The sequence below is a fragment of the Canis lupus genome, chromosome 21 (genome assembly GCF_048164855.1).
Source record: "Canis lupus baileyi chromosome 21, mCanLup2.hap1, whole genome shotgun sequence".
In the NCBI taxonomy this organism is placed as follows: domain Eukaryota; kingdom Metazoa; phylum Chordata; class Mammalia; order Carnivora; family Canidae; genus Canis; species Canis lupus.
This window is the reverse complement of record NC_132858.1, coordinates 22,791,754-22,818,710: the sequence shown is the minus strand read 5'-3', so window position 1 is coordinate 22,818,710 and position 26,957 is coordinate 22,791,754. Positions and strand designations below refer to the sequence as shown.

At 49.7% G+C, this 26,957-nt stretch overlaps 1 protein-coding gene and 2 long non-coding RNA genes across 5 annotated transcripts in view; 2 read left to right on the top strand and 1 right to left on the bottom strand.

Annotated features, from left to right (window-relative positions):
* Window positions 1–26,957, top strand: part of ABTB2 (ankyrin repeat and BTB domain containing 2) — a 167,284-nt gene that overhangs the window by 54,503 nt on the left and 85,824 nt on the right. The window lies entirely within an intron of this gene.
* Window positions 1,883–8,314, bottom strand: LOC140612878 (uncharacterized). Its single transcript, XR_012013984.1, has 3 exons — window positions 8,071–8,314; window positions 4,962–5,051; window positions 1,883–4,386 (listed from the first exon to the last, which is right to left on the bottom strand). It is a non-coding gene; the product is annotated as an uncharacterized lncRNA (long non-coding RNA).
* Window positions 5,979–15,257, top strand: LOC140612880 (uncharacterized). Its single transcript, XR_012013987.1, has 3 exons — window positions 5,979–8,508; window positions 12,964–13,030; window positions 13,277–15,257. It is a non-coding gene; the product is annotated as an uncharacterized lncRNA (long non-coding RNA).

Sequence of the window (26,957 nt, the reverse complement as noted above, 5' to 3'; positions counted from 1 at the left end):
GCGTGATCCTGGAGACCCAGGATCGACTCCCAGGTCAAGCTCCCTGCATGGAGCCTGCTTTTCCCTCCTCCTGTGTCTCTGCCCCCCTCTCTCGGTGTCTCTCATAAAAAAATCTTCAAAAAAAAAAAAAAAAATCTAATCACAATCCGTCAGAGGAACAGTTTTCGGCCCCGTGTCGCACCCCCGGAGAGCCGCAGCCACGTCTGTCCCAGCCTGTGATCTTCCAGAGTCAGACTGCCAGTTTTGCAGCCCATGTGTTCGGTTGACAAAGGGGTCTCCAGCCCTGCTCCCTCCAGGCTGGGAATGTTGATTACAGACCCCTCACCCCAGCGCCAGGGACTGGCCGGGAAGCAGAAGCTTGGTCCACTTGGGATGAAGACATCAAAGCAGATTCTGATCCAATTAGAAAAAGATACTATTGTCCTCTGAATTCCCAAAGTTTAGCAGGCTGTTAGGAACACTTAGCCAGTTTCCTTGGGGATCACGGTGGCATTGACTTAGAGCCGAAGCTCATTGATATGCACACATAAGGACAGGCTCTGGTCTCTCGGATGTGCAGGGAGCCTGAGAAACCTGGGAACCACTTGCTCCCTTTTCCACTCAGCAGATGAAGGTTTTCAGGGTTTGCACGGTGGCTATAAAATTCTATTTTTTCCTCAGTTGGTCTTCAATGAACATTAGTCTCTTGTGTCTTAGAAAGAAGAATATGAACACTTTATTGGGAAAAAAATTTATAACTGTTTCCATTTATAGCACTTCAGAGAATGAACATGGGAAATAGTTTAGGCTGGTAATTTTAGCTATTAGTCCTGAATGTGGAATTCCCGGAGACACTTATCCGTCTGTGTTCAAGTCGCAATTATTCTGTCCTCTCTGGCACACACTTTTCTTTTGTTCCACTTTTTTTTTTTTCCCTTCCCCTCTGAAGCTTTTCTGAGGGCCACCTGTCTTTGATGATGTATAGATGATTTTCATATCTGCCATATGTGGCTAATGAGCTGCTTAAAATATCTGCTTTCCTCAACTACTTCCATCTATTACAGAGAAGAACCACACTTTTAAAGTCTAGAAATTGGTTTTCCGGGGGCTCCTTGGGTTGGTGTGCACTGCTGAATCAGGGCGGAATTAGATAGAACCTCGCCAAGAGAAGTCCTGTCTCCTCTGCTCCCTGGCCACAGTGTAACCCTTCACTCCTGCTGGCATCTTGAAAGTGTGGATTATGGTCTCAAATGAAACCGAACCCAAACCCAGTCCCACTCTGCAAAAAAGATACCTGCCCTCATCCAGTTAGTTGTTTGTATGCTGTAATCGTTTCATGATTTTGTCCACACCTAAACATGTGGGCTGTAAATATATTACATTTTACTCAATATTTCTCTCTAAATCCATCTTTAAAAATTTGGTCCTGTTCTGAGTAATACTGTCCACATCATTGAGTTTGATGGGGTTTAATTGTTTTCTAACGCATTGTACACGCTACTATTACTTTTTAAAAATGTTAATCCAGATATCATTAAATTTCCTGGCATTACACAAAGAGTAATATTTCTTTTGCATGAGTGCTATTTTTCTTCCATAATGATTTAGAAATGACTTTTTGAGAGTATCAGGAGGTCTGTATTTTGAGTATATGTAGATTGTGAACCCTGTTCTGATTTTAGAAATGTGAAAACTCAAGACAAGGAGATATGCATAAGCACATTACAGTACTATACAAACATGAAGAATTTGCATGGCCTTGTCTGAATATAAAAAATAGAGCATTTAGGAACATTGTTTGAGATAGAAACAAAATAAAGATTAGAATCACTAAGGTCCCCACACTGTTTAAGATTTTAATCTTTTTTAAAGATTTTATTTATTTGAGAAAGATAGTGAGCAAGCAAGAAAACATGAGCAGTGGGTGGGGGGGTAGAGGGAGAGGGAGAGGGAGACATAGACTCCCCACAGAGCAGGGAGCCTGAGGCGGGGCTCGATCCTGGGACCACATTTAGGGTACAGTTTAGTATATATAAAATATATTCACATTGTTGTGAAACAGATCTCCAGAACTTTTTCATCTTGCAAATCTGAAACCTAGTACCCATTAAACAGCAGCCCTGTTCCCCCTCCTCCCAACCCCTGGTGACCATTCTACTCTTTTTTATGAATTAGACTACTTTAGCTACCTCATATATGTGGGATCATAAAGGGTTTGCCTCTTTGTGACCGGTTTAGTTCACACAACACAGTGTCCTCAGGATTCACCCATGTTGTAGCATGTGTCAGCTCTCCTTCCTCCTTAAAGGCCAAATAATATTCCATGATATGTATATACCATATTTTATTTGTCTGTCCATTGATGGACATTTGGGTAGCTCTGATCTCTTGACTATAGTGAACAGTGTTGCTGTGAACACAGATATGCAGATAATCTCTTCCAGACCTACTTTTGATTCTTTTGGATATATATACCCAGAAGTAAGATATTGCTGGATCACGTGGTAGTTCTATGTTAATATTTTTAAAATTTAATGTTAAAATACTAAACCTCGGGGCAGCCTGGGTGGCTCAGCGGTTTAGCGCTTGCCTTTGGCCCAGGGCATGATCCTGGAGTCCCGGGATCGAGTCCCACGTCGGGCTCCCTGCATGGAGCCTGCTTCTCCCTCTGCCTGTGTCTCTGCCTCTTTCTCTCTGGATCTCTCATGAATAAATAAATAAAATATTTTAAAAAATAAAAATAAAAATAGAATACTAAACCTCCATACTGTTTTCCATAGTGGTTGTACCATTTTACAGTCCTACCAACAGCGCACAAAGCTTTCAGTTTCTTCCATCCTTGCCAACAATTGTTATAGTCTGATTTGGGGATAGTAGCCACCCTAACAGGTAAGAGGTAGTGTCTCATTGTGCATCCATCCTGTTTTTATATATGTAGCACACATCTTTAAAACACAAGTGGGATCATATATGTGCTTTCTTTGTAGAAAACAGCTTTTCTCTATTGCCATATTTTTGTAAAAAGCTATTAACTTACATAAATATTTTAACTCTTAGTGCCAAGAGAATAACACAAGCTAAAGCAGAAGAGTAGGTTAGTTTGGTTTTGTTATTTTTAGACCAGGTATTTTTAACCACGGTTGTAATATATCCATTTGGAATCATTTTTTAAATTCTATTTTTGTTTCTGTAAATTTTTTAGTAATAACTTTGTAATACCCTAGTGCTTTTATTAATTCATTCTTTTTTTCTGACCTTCGGAGAAAAATGGAGTGAGCTAACATTCATCTACTTGTTTGCTGACTCTTAACTGCATGCTTAGAGAAGTGTTAGCTTGTGAGCAAATATGGAAATTGGCATTCTGAGAAAGTCTCGGGTGGGGGCCTTGGGGCTTGTAAAATCCAAAGCAGTAGGAGGAGCATTTGGGGGCCAGTATCAAAATCCCATTGTAAGAGCCAATACAACTGGTTTGCTGTGATTTAGGAGTCCCACTCAAATGTTTTCAGGGGCTAGGCCGTTCATCTTTGTTCATTTTGTTAATGAAGGTGTTAGAGGTAGGACAATGGGGAATAGTGAGGACGATAGTCAGCTGCAGGCCCTGACCAAAAGCTATTCAAATTTAAACTTAAAAAAAAAAAAAAAGGCAAAGCTGTGTGGGCCAAGCAACACACATCTGGCCTGAATTGGGCCCCTGGGTACAATTTGACATCTGCTATGGAACTGGTTCTTTATGGGATATTCTTTGCCTTGGGGGTTGATTCACCATCTCTTAGGTTTTAGATACCTACAGCTAGCCCTCTCTCCTGCTCAGGGTCCAGAACCTTCTGCTCCTGGCTCATGCCCAGGGCCCATTCTGGCTGGCCTGCCGGGAGAAGTTGGCTCATCAGTTGACTTTAATAAGTCATTTGCATGGGAAGGAAGAGTTGGGGTCAGGGTAGCTTCAAGTTATGACCTGAGCATGGTTGGTTGGAGGGATCTCAAAAATGCCACGAGCTTTGTGGTGGTCCTGAAGTCAGGACCTGGGTAGACTCCAGCTCTGCTGCCCGTGAACATCATGTTCTGCCTTTGCAAATAGGATGAGGACAGTGAGGAAGGGGTTGCCGTGAGATTGAATAAGACAATGTAAATAAAGTGCCTGACACAGAGCCCAGCACACAGTGAGCCTGCATTAGCGTGAACCACGGCTGCTAGAACGTAGGGGCCTAGAGGGGGTATCCCGGCAAACCCCTAAAAGTACTTGCAGAGTGTTGTGTTGACATGCACTTTATTTTTCCTGGGATGGGGCGGGGGGGGGCAGAGATCTGTTACCTTTCCTAAGATTCTAAACATCAACCAAGAGAGAACGGTGAAGCTGTTTAGGGATGCTGAGGATGTCCTTACCAAAGTGACAAGCAGGTCCTCCTGAGCCTAGGAATTACAAAGTTGTGTTTGGTTAGCTCTTTCCATCCTCATCAGAACTTGACTGATCCTAGATTTACGCCACCGACCCATTTTCTTCACCAGCAGAGCCAGTTTTCCAGGCAGTGCCGATGTCAGAATTAGAAAAGCAGATCCTCCCTCAGCCGACGTGACCTCCATGAACACGTCCAAGTTGCTGGGTTTCCATTTGAAGGCAGGGATAGGGGTGGGGGCATGTGATGGATCACCGCGGAGGGACCGTGAAGGTCACTGCTGATGTTCTCACCAGATGCAGGAGGGCCCAGAGGAAAGCTGTGCTTTGTGTCAGGGCGATAAAGTAAAGCACTTCCGAGTATACTCGGCCACAGCCTTCCTCGCGCACCCGGGGAGTGATTTCTGCAGCAACACAGAAGCCGGCTTCTAGGGCAGTGGCCTTGGAAGTGGGGCCCAGGGTCATCCTTCATTGTCATCCCCCTGGGGACTCTTGAGTCCCTAACCGCCTCCTCCCGCCTGCCCCCCTCCCTGCCCCCCGGGGCTGAAAACAGGCCTGAGGAGACTAATGAGGCAGTGGGGAAAGAGCACACCTAGTGCCTTGTCCTGCTTGATTGTTCCAGACCTCAGTGTGAGTGCTCAGGAAACGTCCAAGGAGTACTGGCGTCCAGGGGACACAGCTCCTGGAAAAATAGGATTATGCTTGTACTTGGGAGAGCTCTGAAGAGTGTCCTCATCCCTAGTTGGTCTCCTTTGTTGATGCAGTGGAGTCTTTTTAGATGCTGGGCTAGAAATGAGCGGAGACAAAGCCAGGTGGGTTAAAGGATGGGGAGAAGGACAGACCAATGGACAGGTCTGTGATAATGCAAGTATAGCAAAGTGTAAGTGACGACTCTAGGCTAGGGGTGGCTATAGCAGAGTTCACCATAAAATGTCTTCAACTTTGCTATATGTTTGAAAATGTTTTCAATAAGCAAATGTTGGGGGAAATGAAATATTTGGGTTTCTAAAAATTTGGAAAAGGGTACAAAGGAATTCATATTTTTGTGATTTCACTGTCGTTCCCCTCCCCCCCGTAATCGTTTTGCTGTTTTGTTCAAGCTCTGTCTTCTTCTTGGTCTAGTCACTGTGTTGGGCATGTTTGGGCATGTCCTAGATGATGTGGATATGACAGTGAGCAAGATAGTCCTCTGACTGCCAAATATACATACTTCCCTCTTTGTTGGGAGGACAGATAATAGTGAAATGTTCTAGAACCAGAAAAAACAAACAAACAAAAAAAGCCACAGAAACACTGTGTTGCATGCCAAAGGCTCAGGAAAGGTCCCTCCAGGGAGGAGACATTGGAGCTGGGACCCCGGTGAGCTGAAGGCACTGGCCAGCCGTGCAAGGTGAAGGGAGGAACATTACAGGTAGTGCAGAGGCCTAGGGATGGGGAGGAGCTTGGCGTTTCTGAAGAAAGAAAAGGCAGCTAGTGTTGGAGGTGGGGGTACAGAGAGAGGTCACAAGAAAGGCCTGGAATGTTCCTCTGATTGCAGGAGGCAACCATGGGTGGGGGTGGGGAGGGCATTCCATTGGGTAGATCTCTGGGTTACTGTGCACATCAGCTATGATGAATGGGGTCCCCGAAGCTGAGTAATGCAGGTAGAGGCCCCAGCGTCAGGCGGAGAGGCTGTGTGTGTGTTGTGTAAAGGCTGTCACTGGAAGGATTTTAAACAAGTGGCTCTATTTGGCGACTAGGATCAGTCCATCGTTCATGATTACAGAATTTCTCCACCCCCATCCCAGGATGGGATCAGTTCTACTGGTACTTTTTTGTTTTTTTAATTGTCATCATATGGTAAAATTGGCTTTGGAGCATGTGTACAGTTCTCTGAGTTTTAATGCATGTGTTCATTTGTAACCATCACCACAGTCAAGATGCAGAACAGATCCATCACTTCCAAAAGCTCCGTATTTGCTCTGCTTTATGGTCACCCTCTCCCCCTACCCAACCCCGACAACGACTGTTCTGTTCTGCAACATGATGGTTCTTTTGAGAGCTTCATGTACATGCAATCGTGTAATACGTAACATTTTGAGACTGGCCGTTTTCACGCAGCATCATGCCCGTGAATATATTTCTCAGCCTCCTGGGGACTTGTTGAGAAGAATAGTTAAGTGGCTTTTGTTTTGCTGGGAGTATGGGCAGGGGAAGAAACGACAGGAATGTGGTGGTGGATCCTGAGGACCAGAACGGGGAGTGGGGACTTCAGCGGGCTCTGGGAGAGAAGACTGGAGGGAGGCCAGGTGAAGTTTCCTCCTCTCGGTGTGTGGTGTAAACTTCTTTCAATTTTTCCCTAAGAAATTTTCAGTACCGTTGGGTCACAGAGTTGCACTTATTTGGAGGATATGCCCACAGTCAACCTTCTGCTCCAAGATGCACCCCGGACCGTGGACAGACTGCTCGTCGGGTTCCCAGATGCAAGCTTCAGGGGAGCAACTTTTGGCTTAATGAAACAGAAAACAGTGGAATGAAAGGAATAGGAGGGCGGTCGCCTCCCTGTTTCTGAAAAGCAATGACACAGGCTGGCCAAGTGCTATGCCCTTGGGCTGGGAGAGGGCCTGGTGAGCCCTGCCCAGCTCTTGGAAAGGCACGACTCCCTGACCAAACCCAGCAGTTTGTGCACGTGTGTGGGGGTGTGAGTGTAATGGGACCAAAGGTGGGGCTGCACGCCCCGGCCTTCCCAGCTAGGCTCCCGCAAGCACGGGCCCACCTTTGACCTTCCCGAGATGACGGCTATAGGATGGCTTTGCAAACTACAAACTACCGTGGTCCTTTCATGGTCACTGGCCCTCTCTGCCCCTTCCTGGCCACAGGAGCTACAAGATAATTAAAAAAGAGGGGGCGGTGGGGAGGCCAACCTGTTTTCCCGCTGGCAAGGATGCATTGCCATGTTCCTCCGGTTACCGCCAGAGCGGAGCACACGCCAGGTCCTGCTGCATAATGACGAGTCCCCGGAGCCCCCCGATAGTGATCGATAGCCCCCGCCTCGCTCTGGGGCTCGCATAATGAGCTGTGCAGCCCGGCCAGAGTCGCCAGCGTCCCCAGCCAGCCTCGGGGAAGCCTCCCCTCCCCCACCATCCACTCCAACGGCCACCGGCCCCCTCCCCACCCGCCACCTCGGTTGGGTTTCCCCTTGATTGGCAGAGGCCTGTTATTTCCGCCCGGGCTGCCTGACAGCCCCTCCGCCTGGTCTAATTATGCCGCTCTGTTCGGGCCACCGCGACCCCAGGAAGGCTTTATCAGATTGTCCAACTGACCGTGACCAGATCTCCAGCACCTGCCTCCCTTGCCGATGGAGGAGGGAAGGTGCTTACACGCAGCAGAGCTGGGGGCTGATTGACTGGCCGGGCTCCTGGGCTGGGGACGGCCCGTCTGGGTGTCAGGGATGAAGAATGGAGTCGCCTCACCACCCAGCCTCATTAAGGCCCGTCCAGGTCTAGACAGTATCCAGTGGGGGGTGGGGGGGAGGTGGTGAGCACAGCGCCTGCTGCCATTGTTCGGGGCTCCGGGGACACGTTTGGGGCCGCAGCCGGGTCCTTGGGTCCGTCTCTTACCATTTTTATGTCCTCTGCACCCCCAGCCCTTCCCTTTAACAGTCGTCCATCCCCTGCTTCCTGTTCATCCTTCTCCAATCCCCCCTAAGTGTGGCCTCCTACCTTCCTTCTAGTATCAGAGGCAGCCAATCAGAATTACTGTCTGGGGTTGGTTGCTTTTGCTGTCGTGAGTGTCCCACTCGTGAATGGAACCTCTGGCACTGCCCACCTAGTTCAGGCGGCCATGGGTGCTTCTGGCTACACAGCATTTCTGGAGGGCAGCCCAGCATTGGGGCACTCCTCTGGTGGCTGTGGGAACTGGCTCCTTTTGATAGGAACATTAAGTCATCAGTGTCCTTCAGAGTTCCATCTAGATCACTTGCTCGTTGGTCACTACGGCGACCTGAGGAGGTGAGAGTTTTCCAAAAGCCAAGCCATTTCTGCCCTCCTGGGTGATGGGATTTGGGCTGAGCCAAGCCCCCGCATCTAAGAATCACGGACTGGGCTTTGCTTCTCAAACTGTGAGCCCTGGACCAGCCTCAGCATCACCTGGGAATGCAGGTTAGAAAGGCAGAGTGTCTGGCCCGACCCCAGACCTGCTGAATCCAAGTACGCATTTTGACAAGATCTCGGGGAGCACGTATTTGGTGCAGTTCCAGATGCTCTGTACCAGGACAGTATAAACCCGGGTAGGGATCCCTCTAGATTTGCCAGGAAGTAAAAGAACCCAGCAACTGACTCCCATGAACTGGCTGGCAAAGAGTCCATTCTCCCTTCTAGCTTCAGAGGAGACATTATTAGGAAACAAGAAAACCAATTTGAAGCATCTTTACTGACAGTAAAGAACCAAATATGAGTCTTGACCCCTGGGACTAAGCTTCCTGGCAGTTTCTCCTCATTCCCGGGGAAATGTTTTGGTGTTAAACGACCACCTACAAAATATAGTGTCATCTGGAGCCACCTTGTGATGATACCCTCCAGGCTGGCTGGCATTTACTGACAATTTTCTATCTTGATCTGTGTCCTAAATTACTGCTATTTGCCTTTGGTTGATTTGAAACTTTGAAGCTTAGATTTATGAGGTTTTGTTTTCTTTTCAATATATATTTTTACACCTGCCAAATGGATGCATATTGCTTCTTCAATCAGAAGAAAACTTTTTATAATTTTTTGTACAACTAACATGTTCAGTGTAAACAAACTTTAAAAAATAATGTGCTGCTTTTTGATGATCCATAAAGTCATCTATAATTTCACCACTTGGAGAGTGTCTTCAAGATGTTAATGCACACATAGAGATTTTTTTTTTAACAAAATTGTGACGTCACTTGCATACTATTTCATAATCTATTCATTTCAATACATTATAAATATCATTCTAAGTCAATAAGCATAGGTCTTCTACATATTTAATATCTTGCAGAGTATTTTGTTCTATGGGATTCTCTGCATAATGGATTTTTGTAATTCATCACCTGTGACTGGGTATTTGGATTTACAGTCTCTTTCTCTGTTTTATCAACACTGGCATGAACTTCATCTGTAGCAAAATATTTGCACATGGTCTAAATGACTACTTTAGGATAACTTTTTGAATACATACAAAAAACATAAGATTTGAATGAGAGGCCCAAAGTTCCAAGAGCTGGAAGATAGACTTTGAGACGTCTATCCTTCCTGGGATGGAATGTAGCCTGTATCCATTAATATGGACTTCAAGAGAATTAGCTGTCAATATGCTGGAACTAGGGAGTACAGCTTCATTGCGACATATGGCTCTTAGGAATCATCTGGGTTTTCTGAAGAAAACAAATTATTTGGCCTCCAGAACTCAGTGGCCTGCCTGGCCGGTGGCCACAAAGGTCGGTGCTAGGATTTCCAAGTATGGTTGGCCCAGGGTTGGTGATAGTTGCAAAATCACCTCAACAATAGAGCTCAGGGGAGGTACAGAGGCTCTTTTAAGTGGGTGGGAAGCCTGACACTCTATGTACCTATGGGGCCACACCCTGGACTTTAGTAGAAGTCAGAGCAGATCCACGGCTTGGGTGTGGGCAGCTGTGCTAAAAGGGGAACGTGAGGTGGTTTCAAGCCAGTGCAGAGCTGAGAGCCCAGCTTGCAGAGTAGAGTGACCTCCACACCAAAGGACAGCCAGCCTGGGTGGAACCAGGATCGACAGTTTCAGTGAGAAGGTCTTAGAGAACTCCTGCTGTATACTTGGCAGATAGTGAAGAACTCTTGATATGCACGGAAGGGATGCCTTTGCCTGCATGCAATTTGGGGTGCACACTCCAGGTCCAGGAAGGACTCTGCTGGGTGTCAGTGCTCCTGCTGAGACCGTGGTTGGGGCAGAGGTTCTCATTCCTGCAGGGCTGTTAGCTGTTCGTCACATTTATGTTCCAGGCTCTCCCATGTAAGGCAGCCATGGCCCCTCCAAACACAGCCTCCTCCTGGCTTACAACAACCTCTCCTCTTTGCTTTATCTGTATCACAATCAGGGCATCTTCCATTGTCTTCATTATATTCTCTTTAGTTCTATGCATGTCTCAGGAAAAGCAGGATGTAGGGTAAGACACCCAGGGATTTTGAGTTCACCAGCTCTTCGCTTAGCATTCTGCTGCTACCACTACTGGGTCATCCTTGGGCAGGTTACGGTTACTTAACTTCTTTGTAAAACAGGGTGGTTGTAGGGATTAGAAGTGACGACATGTAAAGCAGCCCCCTTAGTATCTGGCTGAATGGGAGGTGCTTAAATTGTCTATTAGTCTGGAGGGCTTAGCCTAGTCTACTCTGTAAGGGTTGAAGGACCATCTTTATCTGTAGGCAGATCCCACTAGACATGCATATTAGGTTGGTAATAGGGGATCTGAGGTCGAAGGCTTGGGACAGCTATGGTGCCTCCCAGACCCGGGCTGTGAAAACAATCACTGCCAACAGATTGTAGAGCTGTGCCTTCCTAAAACGAAAATGGGAAGAAGAGAGGAACCCCGGGGCAGCTGTTGGGGCTAGGAAGGGGCTGGGTGACGGAAGGCTTCCGCAGAGAGCACTCCACGCAGGCACAGCAAGAACTGTGTGAGGCTCTCCTCTCTGACCTATATGCTGGAGCCCAACCAGCCCAGCAGGCAAGAGCTGGAGACACAGCCTGGGAACTTAGCCCGGCCTAACTCACCATCTTAGCTCCAGACTTACCTTCCTTTGCCATGATGTCTAGGATAGTGATCAAGCCTGCATGTACCAGGGTCCTGCCCCAGCTTAATCCTTTCTGCTTGTGTAACCTGGGGCAAGCTTCTGACCATTTCTCAACTCAGTGTTCTCATCTGTACAATGGGGATAATAGTACCTGCTGTCTAGGATCCTTGAGAAGATCAAATGGGTTTATTTATAAAAAGCATTTAGAATAGTGACTGGGTTATAGAAGGCATTTTCTCTATGAATGCTTGCTAGTGCCTTCTGGGGTTTGCATCCCCACACCTCAGGCCTTTTCTTCTTGACATCTTATTTCTCCTTGAGAGCAAAATCCCCCTCTGATCCGTTTAGCCCCACAATAGGTAGCCCAAAGTAAGGACTCCTGAATGTTTGTTGGATGGATAGGTGGGGGAAGCTCAGGCTATGATACGAGGTGCACCTGGGTTCAAATCCTCACTCTGCCTCCATCTCTGGACCTTTGACTGCTCTGGCCTCATTGCCTTATCTATAAAATGGGGTCAGTAGTAGACTGGTTACAGGGCTCAGGCAGTGAAGACGAAATTGTAGAACACGTGCACAGCACATGGCAGTGTGAGTTTTCAGGAAACGATGATGCCCATGCTGAGGAGTGAAACCGTGCCTCATTCGCCCTCACTCTACTGCATCAAGTAGGTGGCTTGTGCATTTTTTGAGGTTTCATTTTTGAAGTAAGAGGATGATTTCCACTTTCTGTTTCATTTCCCCCCGTGACTGTCAGAACACTAGGAGGAAAGCAGGACCTCTGTGCACACATGCATCCTTTCCTGTAGAGCTGCATTTCTGCGTCTTTCACAAGGCATTCTCAAGCATTAGGCCACCCAAAAGGTTCATGGCAGCCTTTGGAGTCCACTGCATGTCCTCAGTGGCCACGATGATTGGGCATCTCCCCAGCCTGTTTGTGGTAGTAGCCTGACTTGGAGCATATCTCCTAAATGTTGCCAAGTTGGAATGGAGTCTCCAACTTGGAAAGGCCAAACACAGAGCTTTGTGTGTGCACTGATTTCATGCTCACAAATGCACCTGTGCAGCATCTACTCCCACCAGAGTGTTAGACATATGGAAGACCTGGCAGGCAGGAAAGCTGTGTTACCAACAAGGCTCAGACCCTACAAGGCACTGTGGGAAGCCAGAGGGAGACCGTGTTTCTGTGTTTCTGTCCACTGTGTGCTCACAGGAGCTGGTGACACTCAGCCATTCCCTCATTGTGGAAGCCAGCACATTGGACAGCCTTAGTTTCCTTCTCTGGGGGTGTGGGGTGGTGATTATGAAGTAGAGGACTCCAGTATCACCTAATCCCCAAAGTGAATCTCAGATCACTGATCATGTCCTTACCCATAGGAAAAGTTTCCATGACCAAATATGTTTGGAAAATGTGTTACACTGTCTTTCCTTCTTGGCATTTTATAATACGCGTCTGTGCATTCAAGGCTCTTGAGAAGTTCTGCAATCCGGGAACAAACTTAACATTGTTTAATCAGTAGTGCCCAAATGTAATTCACCGTGAACCCTTTTCTTTTTTTCTTTTTTTTCATGTAACATCTATTAGCTTTGCTAGGGGCTAGGCAAAGAAACACTGAAGAAATCTAACTATCTTAAAAGAGTTTATAACAAGTGATATGTAAACATTAAGAAGAGATAATCCATAATTTTTTAATAAGACATTTAGAAAATGGCAGGATTTTAATTCAAGTATTTTTAAGTACTTGGCCAAAAAATAAATATATATATATTGGGTAATTTTTTTGTGGCCAGTCACTTTTTGGTTTGATTGTAAAATATGCAATGTCTCACCAGCCTACTGTCATGTGACCCACCTGAAGATGCCTCCACTGGGGGCAAGACTTGCACTCGAGGAGTAAAGGTAAAACTTGAAATTTCAAATATGTTCTTCCTGAGACCCTGGATTAACTGGGGTTGTGCATTCAAGTAGTGCCCTTTGAGCCTTTAAACTCACATTCTCAGCCAATTGGGCATCTCCTGGGCCAGCCCCTGATCTAGTTGTTAACAGCTAGCTTGCGTAGTATTAGCTCAAAGCATTATGAAAGATCGACAATGATAGATTTATCCCGAAAAATATTTTTCATATATTTTGTGTCTCTGGGGATAGCACTAATCCACAAAACTGCCTTGCAATGGAATTGCCTTGACAAGAATCACTTGAAAATGTGAGCGTCCTCCTGATGCTGCACCGTGGAAATCGGGATGAGTTACCAGACCCCCACCAGCCTCATTGCTCACTTCCTTAGACTGTCCTCATAAGGAAGGGAGACGTGGATCTGCAGGTCACCGTTCTCCTGGATTGGAGAGTTCATTAGGTCACTTCTGAAACCTCTGTGCCAGCTAAGCAAGAAACAATGAGTCCCCTGCAAGCTTTTATTTATTATTACAGCCCTCCAACTGTACATCCCACTCACCCCTTTGCTCCTGTGGCTGGTCAAGCTAATTTGATTTGACATCCTGGCATTTGAGATTTGTCAAGTATTGTAACCCTAAGCGGTACTAATATTGAAAACCATACTCGAAATTTATATAATCCAGATGTGCATGCCAATAGAGCAGATGAAATGGCAGGCTTGGGCCAGGGTGTGTGTGTGTGTGTGTGTGTGTGCGCGCGTGTGTGTACACGTGTGTTAACAATCCTGTTGCCCTATATTTTTTCCACAGGGTATATATAGCCAAGAAGGATTTTATGTATTAATATTTTCCCTTAAGAATAGTAACTGGATTATGACATATAGCTTTAAGTAAGTATCAGCATTGGTTTTATTTGCAGCCAAGAATAACTGATTAAGTTTGGGGGAGCAGGAAGGTCTATTCTAAATGCTTTTTAAAACTTCTAAATTGGTCAGGACCCTTCAGCAGTGCGGTCTGGGGAATTATTAGTCACACCGAGTCGGGATTTTTGACAGGTCTCTCTTTAATGTCAAATTTCTTTTTCCTACTTGGACATGTCATTCTTCCCGTTGGAGGGCCTTTGGTGTGATCCTGAAGACTTTGACTCCTGAGCTGGTATTTCTGAGCCCTCCCACGTTGGTAAATGCCCAGAGGCCGTTTCTCTTTTCTGTAAGCTCAACAAGTGGCTGAGTTGAACTCGCAGAGATCTCTCTGTCCCAGTGCGTGACAGCGACCTTGCTTGGAGTGCTTGGGTGTCTCCTGTCTCCGCCGGCCAGCGGTGCCCCCCGTGACGCCTCTAGCAGGATGGTCCCTCCTCTGGCCGTCGCTCCGCTCACCTGTGAAGACGACCACGGCCGACCCGATAGAGCAGTGCGTGTGGCTCGGTGGTGGTGTTCTCGACATGAAAGGGCGGCGGGATGTATGATTATTCCTTCGCCCGCTGTCATAATTAACTATCCTCAACTTGACCCAGCAGGCCGGGGAAAACTGGCCGTACCAGCTCAGTAGCAGCAGCTGAGAGATGATACAGAAAGGAGACCCAGAGCTGACGCCCACGGATGGGGGGGCCGTGTGGCCTTGGAGCTGCACCGGGCCCAGGGTCCTCCCAGGCTATTGCGAGATGGGAAGTGAAAGGTCCCGGTGCTGTGCCAGCCCCTCCCAGGGCAGAATGGGAGGAAAATGACGCCTGATGTTCAGGGGAGGCTCGTGGCGAGTCGTCGCCCCCCGTGTCCCCTCCACGGGGTGGCTCTGGAGAACGTCTAGCACGCCGGTTCCGAGGCGGGCAGGACGGAACCCTCCTCGCGGGGGCAGGTGGGGCGTCCACCAGCTGTCCTGGGGACGTGCTGTACGGCCCTAACTCCAAGAGGCCGAGGGGGACCCTGCCCGTACCTCTGACTCCCCCCCGCAGAGCGGTGCCCGGGGCCCCGGCCCTGTCCCCACGCGGGACCGGAGGAGGGAATGCCGGCGTGCATCCAAGCTAAGTAGATGCCGAATGATGGGCTCTCATTTCCCTGTCGGGGTCTGGATCGGGGTCGGAGGGGAGGGCGTCCGTGTGTATGCGGCCCCGTGGTTGGTGTAGTTGGCAGGTGCTCCAGGCCCGGGTAGTAGAGTGAGAGATCCAGAGCGCAGGCGCCTGTCACCACCCGGGCAGGTGATGCCCCCGGGCTGGTCAAGGCCGCTGGTCTGGTTCTCCCCACCGCCCGCCGTCACCGCACCCCCCCCCCCCCCCCCACCTAGTCGGGAATGACCGGCAGCCTCCGCTGAGGCCGAGAGCAGGCTGGAAGTGGGAGGGCAGGAGAGGTTTCCAGGGCCCGGACGCATCGTGGGGTTGCAAGGCACCTCTACTCAGCGTTTGTGCCAGGCCGAGCCAGGGCGGGCTGACCCCGTGTCTGCTAGGATCCCAGGACTGGCGTGCGGTTCTGCAAATCCACGGGTCTGACCCTTTATCTCCCATATGAAAGGCAGTGAGACCTGCTTGGCCAAAAAAGAAAAAAAAAAAAAACCTTGTCTTGTCTTTTCTTTTTAAAATGTTATCCAGCTGACGTGTGCTGGGTTTTGTTTGTTAATATATACAAACCATTCCAACCCACTACCTAATGCAGGGATGCATAAGATCATCCTAGAAGGGCTGTAACCATGGGGACGCCTGGGGGGCTCAGTAGTGGAGCGTCTGCCTTGGGCCCAGGGCGTGATCCCGGGGTTCCGGGATCGAGTCCCACATGGGACCCCCCTGCATGGAGCCTGCTTCTCCCTCTGCCTGTGTCTCAGCCTCTCTCTGTGTCTGTCTCTCATGAATAAATAAATAAAATCTTTTAAAAAAAAAAGGGCTGTAACCAGACCCGAGCCAAGCATGCATCATAGCACTAGTGAAAGGCAGAATGAGAGCCAGCCTCGAGGAACTGTGGCTGTGGGGTGGCGAGTACAGCCCTGTGGCTCACAGCTTCAACATGCGAGTTTTTTTTTTTTTTAAATTATTTATTTATTTATTCATGATATATAGAGAGAGGCAGAGACACAGGAGGAGGGAGAAGCAGGCTCCATGCCAGAAGCCTGATGCAGGACTCGATCCTGGGACTCCAGGATCAGGCCCTGGGCCAAAGGCAGGCGCCAAACTGCTGAGCCACCCAAGGATCCCCCAACGGGCGAGTTCTTGAGCCTGGGTTTAAATCCTGACTCTGTGGCTTAGCTGCTCTCAGCCTCCCCTACCTTTTCTTCTTTTACTGTATGTTGGGGCGATGTACCTCATCTGTGTGCCTAGCACAAAGTGAGTGCTTAGTAAATGGTAGTTGTTGGCATGATGGTTGTCATCCCTCTGGGGTGACGAGAGCCTGTCTGGGGTGACCCCCTCCACGCAGCTGCATGTGTCTGATTTCCTTCCTCGTTGCTCCAATACTAGTGCACAAGGGCATGCAGGTTCTTAGGAACTCGGACCTTGCAGCCAGACCGTGTGGCCACCATCAGCTCTCCTCCCACGGGCCCATTGTCAGGATGGGTTTCTTTTACATCCCCCACCTCTGAGGTCTGCTAAGGTTGCTCCCCCCAGGAAGCCCATCTGTGGGGCCACCAGTCACATGGATGGAGGAGTCTCTCAGAGAAAGCTTGGGCATTCTGGGATACTGCGAGCCGGGGTCAAGCACTGGCCTTTGGGAGGTAGAAAGGCCAGTAGAGCCAGCCAGCTCTCACCCTCCCACGCTCCCTGCCAGCTTACTTTCCAAAACAGTGAGCCTAGAGTCCGTCAAGGTTCCACAACAGAGACCCCAGGCCTTCCCAGAGCAGGTTCAGGCCTACACTGCCTGAGTTTTCTCCAGAGAGCAACCAAGGTTTATTCCAAAACAAAACAGCAACAAGAGCAGACGCCCGGTATTTCCTTGGCTCACTTCTGTAAAGCATCCTGACCAGCAACCAAAGGGAGAAGAAAGGTCTGAGCTCCCCAACGAGGCCAAAATTATTTCCACCCCCCTCTCGTCCTGGGTCCCAGAAATAGTAAGAATCATGAACATAATAGTAGCTAAAATTCATAGAGTGTTTTCTTAAGTGCCTACCTGGCACTATTTAAGCACCTAACACATATTAAGTTATTTAATCCTAATAATCCTGCCAGAGAAGTTCTATTATTGTTGCTAGGGGACTAGGGCACAGAGCAGTTAAGTAACCTGCTAAAGGTCATACAGCCAGTTATGGCCAAACCCAGTTCTAGAACCCAGACAGCCTGGAATGAGCACACTTGACCACAGCTGTGTACTGCCTCTCATGGTAGTTATAAATTATAAAATTTTTTTTTTTAAATTTATGATAGTCACACACAGAGAGAGAGAGAGAGAAGCAGAGACATAGGCAGAGGGAGAAGCAGGCTCCATGCACCGGGAGCCCGATGTGGGATTCGATCCCGGGTCTCCAGGATCGTGCCCTGGGCCAAAGGCAGGTGCCAAACCACTGCACCACCCAGGGATCCCTATAAAATGGTTTTAATCATAAAAACAAACCATAAAAAATGATAAAATGGCATAGACCTATACATACACATCATTCCAATGTCCATTTCTTAGTTTTGCTATGGTTCTGTAGTTCATGTAAGATGTAACCATCCAGGGGAATTGGGTGAAGGACCTTTCTGTACAATTTTTGTTGCTGCCTGTGAATCTATAACTATTTCAAAATTAAAGGTTCCAACAAACTACTGCCAACGTTGTATTGCATCCTAATTGTATGTCAACCACTGTGCTAAGCACTTTACAGACATTATTTTATTTCATCCTCCCAGCAACCCATGGAGGTGTGGGTGCTTTAATACCTTCACCTACAGATGGAGAAACTGAGGCCCGGCGAGCTTGAACAGTGACATAGTCACTGGGAAGTCGTGAGGCCATGGGGCCTTCCTGACTCTAGAGCATGAGTGCAGGATGCACCTTTGGAAGTAGGAGGATTTTAGAAGGCATGTGATGTGGGAACTCTTGTCAGGCTCCACTGTCGATCTCCCTGGGTGATGGGTAACTCCTTGGAACAACCCCGGACATTGTAAGGTCTGTGGCAGACCCGACGAGGAGTCCATCCAGGCAGCTGCCATCATCTTTTTTCCTCTCCCACTGCTCCTCCCAGCAGTTCCCTTCCTGCCATGAAGGGTGTTCTGGCCACATGAGCTTACCAGGCCTTGGAGGGATGTCCTTGGGGCTGCATTGCAGGTGTTTCTCACATCCCAGTGAAAGAGTGGACTTCGGGGGATCAGACCTGGGTTCCAATCCCAGCTTGACTTCTCCTCAGGTTTTCTAGCTCTAAGAAAGTCACTTAAACTCCTAGTGCTGGTTTTTGGTTTTGGGTTTTTTTTTTTTTTAATTTGTTATTTTATCTGTACAATGGGAACAATAACAGTACCTCCTTGTTTTATTACAAATATCAAGTGGAATAAAGCACCCAGGGCATGAATGTTCCATGAGTGTTGATTTCCATGTGCTGGCTCAGCAAACATTGGGCCCCCACTGGGCGCTATACACAGCATTGCGTTAGCCAGTCAAAGCCTCTGCTGAGGTTTGGCACAGAGGAGGCCAGGGCTTCAAGAATGACCACAATGTGGTTCTACCATCAGAGAGCACGTAATGGGTCATGGTGCAAAAGGCAAGTTACAAGTATTTACAGAGTGTAAACTGGGGGCGGGGTACCCACTGAGCCTTGAGCCCCTTCCTCTGGATCCAGAGTCTAAATGTTGGACCCAAGCCAAGCACCTTGCTGGGATTCAAGGACGCTGTTGCGATTTGGAAGAGGGAACATTATCAATCACCATGCTGGATGGCATCAGTGATTATCATCTTCATTTCCGTCAAAGGTGTCTTGTGACGGGATACCGTCAAGTTCAATTTAGTCTAAATAGGGACATGGCAAGGACTTATTTTCTATTTCTGCCCTGGGCTGAAGCTGCCTTGAATAATTCAGTGTTCATCTACTTCCAAATACCGAGCCCTTTTTTTTTTCCCTTGTACTGCTGTATTCAGGGTCATGTGGCTGCTTGTTTCTCCTTGTCTCCTCTCCAAAAACCAACCCACCCACCCACACCTTTGGCTGCCAGTTATGAGTGTTTTGGGGAAAGAGAGTCAACCTTATGTACCACACGATGGTATCCCCTGCCTGAAGTTTAGAGACAGGCTTCAGGACGGAGGCTGCACACAGAAGCCCATGGGTATCTTTGACTTAGTACCCTTAAAAAAAAAAATAAATCATATGCTATCGTTTAAAATTCAGAGGTTTCCTGATCTGACAACAGTTGGCTAAAGCTGAGTGGCATCTGCCCCCCCATGATGGAGCAAATGTTCTCCGATTTGCCGTGGGCCTCCGTCCCCCAAATTTGACTCATTCACCTTGCGTGCCTGACCCCGTAAGCATCTCGGTGTCAACTCCTGACACAGATGAAGAAGGAACACTGTCTTGAACAGTGTGGCCCATGAGAAGCACCGGGAGCTATGTGGAGCCAAGACCCTGGCTGGTCCTGAGACTCTGTTCCTTATTGTGTGTAGGAGCAGTGGGAGCTGTTCTGAGGGCATCCTCCGCCGAGGTCCACATCCCACCTGGCCGCCCCAGTTAGGAAGTGAGGATTCTGGAGGAGAAGGCTCCGCTCTGCACCCACACCCCAGTTGTGACGGAATGCCTAGAGAAGTGACCGAGAGGATGACACGTGCTGACTCAGGGAGTTGTGGACGCAAATGTACATGTGTGGGGGAGTAGCTGGCTCGGAGTACACCTGGGTGATGTGTGGAGTCTTAGCTGGGGTGCCAGACAGGGAGTCAGAAGACATACGTTTCTGTCTGGTGTTACCACTGGCTAACTGGAGATTTGACTTACTAGAGTCCTCTGTTTTCTCATTTGTAAAATGAGGGTAATGTCCAGTGTGCCTACCAACAGGGTGGATAAGAGGACAGGGTTACATGATCCTGTGAAAATATGCTCTAAAAGTATATAAAGTTATCTCGAAACATAGGGTAATACGACAGCAGGGGCGTGCTGTTGGTGAACGAACAACCTCTGGTACCTGGTGGTGTGAGGATCAGGGGTCCGGGGCCATGGGACAAATCCTGCCTCCTGAGAATGGTGTTTACTTTTAAAATGGTCGAAAGACAATAAAAGATAAATAATGTTTAATGGTACATAGAATTTCTATGAAGTTCAGATTTCAGTGTCTGAAAAAAGAAAGTTTCATTGGAACTCAGCCGTGCCCATTTGTTTACATATTGTCTCTGGCTGCTTTCACGATATAATGGCAAAGTTGGGTAGTTGTGACACAGACCAGATGGCCCCCAAAGCATAAAATATTTAACTGTCTGACCTTTTACAGTAAAAAACTTACCAACCTCTACGGAAGGACGTGGAAGGGTAGGGACTCAGTCCCCCACTCCTTGTTCCATTTCTTCTCCCTTCTGGACTTACGTACTGTTGTGGATAGGTGGCCCCAGGAATATTTTCACATCTTTAAAACCACCCAGGCACGTCCTCTGTGGCCCACAGCGGATCTGCGCTCCGTGACAAAGCCAAGGATTTCTCTCCGTTTAACTGCCGTGGAGCAACTGGCAAGTCCCATTCTCTGGGCTCTAGCTAGGGGCTCTTCCTGATGGAAACCACAGCATTTTTTATACAACTGGTCCCCTTTTTAGCAAAAACCGCAAAAGGAGAAGAGGCTGTTCCTGTCAGAATGGGCATTCCTCCAGCATATTAACCGCTGAGCGGGCCTGGTGGGCAGTTTCCTCCCCTCAGCCACAGACTGACAGGAGACGCCCCTAACCACTCCAAGAGGCCTGCAAGGGGGTGTGAGGGCTGAATTGTGTCCCCCAAAAGATCGGCTGAGGGGCACCTGGGAGGCTCAGCAGTTGATGGTCTGCCTTCAGCCCAGGGCGTGATTCCAGGGGGTGTGGGATCGAGTCTTGCATAGGGCTCCCTGCAAGGGAGCTTCTCCCTCTGCCTGTGTCTCTGCCTCTCTCTCTATGTGTCATGAATAAATACATAGAATCTTAAAAAAAAAAATATATATATATATATAGGTTGAAATTCTAGCCCCCCGTGCCTCAGAGTGTGACGTCATTTGGAAATAGGGTTGTTGCTGATGTAATGAAGTAAGTGAGATGAAGTCCTGATGGAGTAGGGTGGGCCCCTGATCTGACCCAGCCAGCATCCTTCTTGGGAGTGGGAACTTTGAGCACAAAGACACAAGGAGAGGAGCACCGTGTGCGGGTAGAGGCTGAGATTGGAGGGGTGCATCTGTAAGCCAGGGAATAACAGGGACTGGCAGCCAGACCAGGGGCTAGAAGGAAGCAAGAAAGGGCTCTGCCCCGAGAAAGCTTGGCCCTGCCGCCACCTTGATCTCTTGGAGTCTCCAGAAGCTTAAGAGAATACATTTCTGTTGTTTGAAGCCACCGGTCTGGGGTGTTTTGTTACTGCAGCCCTAAGGGAACTCCTCCGGCCACCTGCCCACCCTCCGTGCAGCCTCCTGATGCCTTTCAAGGCTCTTGGTGATAACCCTGTTCTGCAAATGAGGCCACAGAGGCGCAGCAGGCTTCAGGAGCTGCCCGAGGTTTGGGCCGGTGGCAGGACTCAGACCCAGGCCTTCCGGTCCCCAGGGGCTGCGATGGGTGGTCCAGGGAGCAGTGTTCCTCCGGCTGGTCCAGAGCATCCTCCCCGAGGGACGAGAAGGGTGTGCTCTCCAGGTGATGGCTGCTCCGCCTCTTGTTGCTCATCCCAGGAGGCGCACAGAGCATTTCTCTCCTGTGGTTGTGTGAACCTGTTTGCACGAGCTCTCAAATGCGTAAGAGGAAAATTCAGTCAGTAACTTTAAAATCAAACAACGGAGTTGGGGGATGTGTTTTGCATCCATCCACCATGTGTTATTTAGAATTGGGAAATAACGGAAGAGGAGGAAACTCGCAGTTTTCTTGCAGGACATCTGAAAAACGTGTCAAAGAGATCCTTGGGGAGATACCCCAAAGAAAACCCCAACTTGGGAGGTGATTAAACAAGGGAAGTCTCCAGCGGCCTCCTGGAAAGCATAACAACACTGATGCACTTCCTTCTTAGGCAGCACTTAGAGTTGCCCAAGCTCTTGCGTAACACATAAGTGAAATCTGCACCAAAAGCTTTCTGAGACGCTGTGCTTGTCCACACTAGGGCGACTGCTGTAACGCTCCCAGGTCACAGACTCGTGAAGAGGCTTGGCTTGCAAGTGAAATTCTTACTGCTGAAAGTCTGGCATTTTGTTGGAGACTGTTTCTCTCTTATGAATATTACCGCCCTCCTTCCCCTGTGTCTCCCCTGCTGGAGTATTTGAAAGCATAATCCCAGAGTTCATGTCATTGCACCCTTTCCTACTGCAGTACACATCTCCCCCCACCCCCCACCCCCAAAAAAAATGTTGCTTCTCTTATGACCACAACATCATTCCTATGCCTACAGACACTCGCAGTGACTGGTGTCACTGAGGTTTCTAACTGTATGGGTGGCAGCGTAGGCTGGGCAGGGAGGGGGAGTAAAGGCATTGGGGTGTAGGGCAAGAGGCTGGGGTTGGGATCCAGGAAAGAGAGTCCGAGGGAGTCCTCTGGGACGGCGAAGGGCTCTGTTTCAGAAAGTCAGCGAGACTGAGCGCACATGGGGGTGTTCCTGGCCAGTTGAGTCTTTCCCCCAGGGAGGTGGGGACCCACGTTTCTCCATGGAATTGGGCCAGCACTGGCTGGCTCTCCTGAGGGCCGCTGCCTCTTGGACAGTTGGAGAGTTGGATGCCCAGCCTCGGCTTTGGAGGACTGAGCATTCATGACATATGGCTGGCAGCGCCCCGGTGCGCGCTTCTGGTTGCTGCCAATAAAGAGAATTGTTTCTTTCTCTGAGCAGTGTTCATTTACATCAAGAGAACTTCCCTCTCCTACCACCACCACATACACATACAAAAAGGAAGGGGAGGGGGAGAGCTTTTTTTGGAATTTTTTAGTGGGCTCACTCAAAAGGAGCTTTATGTTTATTTTTTGAGTGGCTCTCTGGCCTGTTGTGTACATTTATCATGCCTCACTAGCAGCCCTCCCCCTTCTCTCCTTTACTCTGCAAGCCCAAACTCCATCAAACTGCTCCTAACGACTACCACATGTCCGCAGAGGGCGCAGGGGGCAGGGGAGGTGGGAGCTGGGAAATGAAGGAATCCTCCGGGGAGCACAGTAGCATATTAAAATTCAATGGCTTAGTCATCAGAGCCTTCAGCCCAAGCTCCGAAGAAAAAGAATTGAATATTCTGTAACAGTCTTGCGGATCTCGGATCTGGGAGGAAGGGGGCGGCCGGGGGAGGGAGGCAGAGGTTGTGGTTTTTAGATAGAGGAGTTCATGCTGTAGAGAACAATTAGGGCCTTTGCTCAGAAATAACAAGACCCACCACTGTTTTCCTGCTCGACGGGAGGAGTGCGCAGTGTCAGCCAGAAGGGATCGCTCCACAAGGCTAGTTCAGCTCCCAGACGAGGAAACAGGGGCTCGGGCAGGGGATGGGACTTCTTGACAGTCGCACAATGAGTTAGTGGTAGACTAAAGCCCAGTCTTTAGTGGGACTAGAGCCCAGGCCTCTGCACCTGGCCCCCCCATCCATGTTCTCTCCTCCTTGCTCAAGGATTTGCCTTTTGAAGGTTGGTCTGCTCCTGGCAAGCAGTGGGAGGGACCCCTCTGGGTGACCTGTGGGTCTTAAGAGCCTCACTGTTCGGCCTGGGAATGGCCGTGGGGCCCCCGAGATGTCTGAGGACTCAGCCAGTGACTTTGTAGAAATGCTGATGCAGCCTTGCCTCATCCTCTGCCTCGCTCCGCTGGAGGGAACAGAAAGTGAACGTGTGGGCCGTTCACACTGCTCAGGTGTTGAGGGCTGTGAAAGACCTGCCTCTCAAACTGGCTGCATTCGCTTCTGTTCCTTCCTTTGTCTGTGCTTCTCCCTTCGGAGGGATAGGCCTATAGCCCTTTCTTTTATCCTTAGATAAAGCAACTGAGTCATAAGCCAGTAAGATGACTCGAAGTCCTGAGTTATCAGTGGAAGAGCAGGCTCTGCAAAGCCTATCTCCTCATTCCTGGCCCTTTGTGCCAGATTACAGTCCCCCACTTTTGGTGACCAAGGACGTTGAAGGGTAGAGGGATTGTGAAATCTTAGGCTAGAAGAGCATTTACAGGAAAGCCAAGCTAAGCCCTTTATTCTAAGGATGAAGAAACCAAACCAGGAGGGGGAGGTTGGTGCCCTGCAGAACCAGGCCCAAAGATGTGTTGCATCTGCCCAAGGCCGTAGCCCCAGGACACTCTTCTGAGCAGGTCAGGGTCCCAGAGGGTACTGAAGAGTGGCCAGTCCATGACACCCACCACTGGTCCTCTTCAAGGAGAGCATTATAGCTGACTGTTGGCTTTGAGTCTCTATTTGGGTTTCTTTGATCAGTGTCAGGGGAAAACTGAGAGGCAGAAAGAGTGACCAACTCAACTAAATGTTGGCAGCAGAATGCCAAACAAGATGATTTTCTGAACATATTTGAAAGCTCTCCTCTAGAGTAGCTGGGCAAATTCCCAAGGATTAGGGCCACCGAGCATGATTCCCAAGGGCCTCCGTCCACTGTAGCTCCCCCAACGTATTGTAGAGATGCCAGCTGTATCCAGACCTCTGATTGTACCCCTTCCTGTCCACAGTCCCAGGGGAGGAGCCTCTCAGTCCATGTGTGCTCTTGAAGTGCTGCCATTTAATCATGGAGGTAGCATAAATAGAAGCTCTCATTTCACAGAAGAAGAAATCAGGACCGAGAGAGTTAAAAAAAAAAAAAAAAATTGAACCAAGGGGAGTCAAGGTTAGAATCCCAGCCTTTGGTTCCCTGCACACCGTGCTCCCCACACAGTACTCCTCTCCAGGCTGCTGCTAAAAGATCAGGAGCCCTTTCTGTGGTCCTGCTGGAGAAGCCTGGGAAGGCCAGAGAAGGAGGTGGGAAACCTTCTCTGTTAGACCACTGATCTTACAGAGCAAAGCCAGTCAAAGACGTTCCGTGAAGGTGTCAGTGTGGAAAGGAGAGCTCCCTGGGCCCACAGCACCCCCACACCCCTGCTGTTAGATGGTTTCGGGTTCTCCCTTCTAGGCCCCCAGATCACAGCCTCCCCAGGAGTTGTCAGCAGGAGGGCTGGAGGGCTGGGAGGTTGTGGGGAGGAGCAGCGGGGTGGTGGTATCATGCACGTCAGCTACGCCTCTAGTTTCTGAGCACAGTCTTGCTCTTTGGACTTGATAGAAAGGACTCCTGGGGGCAGATCGAGGCTCGTGGTCTTTGTTTCCCCACTGGGCCTAGATTTGAGCTCTGTCCACAGCAGAAGCTCAGGATCTGCTGGTGCATGATGGGAACGTGCCCTGTACCGCACCTGCCTGCCTTTCCAGCCTCCCCAAGAAACAGGTCAACCACACGTATGAAAGGCTCAAGGAAGGGCCTGGCTCCTTTGGTTACCTGGGCCTGCTACGGGTGACAGTAAAAGTAAAGCAAGAGCAGACCTGCTGTTTATAAGCGTGGGGGTAGAGGTGAGGACTCTGTCCCCAGAGGTATGTTAATTAAAAGCTGAGAACCTGCAAAAGAACTTATGTTTAAACCCCACCTCCCCTCCACATCTACTCTGCTTCATCCCGATGGTGGCTTTTGTTGCAATAAAAGCCTTTTGATTTCCCCCCCTGAGCCTTTATTAATGAATTTCTAGCCAGAGCTCACAAACGTGAAGGATGAGCCTGGCTCTCATGCACACACTTGCACACATGGACCCTTTGCACATGAGCCCAGACACCCCCCCCCCCGCGTCCCCTCCTTCATCGAAAGCAGTGTTTCTCAAGAGATGAACCCTTAACCCGTCAGAGCTTCCACGGGCCCAAAGTGCCTAATGAAAACCAGAGCTACCCTTGAAGCACTCCTGATGCCGAACGAGTCCCCCGAGCTGTTTCAGTCTACGCCCTGGGCTGCAAATGAGCTCAGTCCAAAAACAAAGCTGGGGTGCATTAGCTCCTTGGCCTGGTCTTGTCCCCCCCACCCCCACCCTCCCCACCCCGGGGCTGCCGTGTTTGTTCTCCGCTGGCACTCTGATGGGCTGCAGCGGGCCCTTCTCCCCTGCCCGACAGGGCCCTCGGGAAGCTAGAGAGGGGTTCGGTGGCAGGATGCGGAGGGCAGTGCTGGGTACCAGCCTCCGCCCCCGACAGCTCAGGGGCTCCCAGGTGAAAGCCACCAGTGAGAGCTGGCAGGAAGCAGCGAGGCATTGGTCTGGCAGGCCCTTGAGAAAACAGTATTGCATTATTGTCACCATTAATAATAGGCCTTTATTTGAGCCTTGCAAGGACAATGCGCCAAACAAGGCTGAGAGGAAGAAACCGTCCCTGCCGGGGGCCTCGTAATCTATCAAGGCGAATGGAGGAAGAGACAGGACCGGGGCGGGGGGCTGTCGTGCGGGCCGGGCCGCCGAGAGATTTCCGAGTCGCCGGAGGGACGGGTGGAAGACACCCCACGGCCTCCCTGTGGCAAGAGCACCGCGTCCGGGGCCCCTGAGGACTGCGAGGAGGGCCCAATCTTGGCCCCGACGCAGCAGCGCGGCCCCGGGCGCGTCCGCTGCAGGGGGGGCCTCCGGTCGGTGACGGTGACCGTGGAGGACAGGCCCGTCGCCCGGCCCGGGGCTAATGCCCGCCGCGAACAGGTGGCGAGAGCGTTGGTGGACGAGGACTCGCCAGGAGCGGAGCCGCGCCCCGCGGAGCGCACCTGCCGTCCGCTGGGCCTCGGTGGCCCTCGGTGCCCTCCGTGCAGGAGCCGCCCCGGGAGCCAGAGGCCCGCGCCTGATTGCTCGCGGGGCCCGGCTCCCCGTACCGGGGGTGCGATGGTATTTGGGCTGGAGGGGGCTGAGGAGACCGGGCCCCCCCG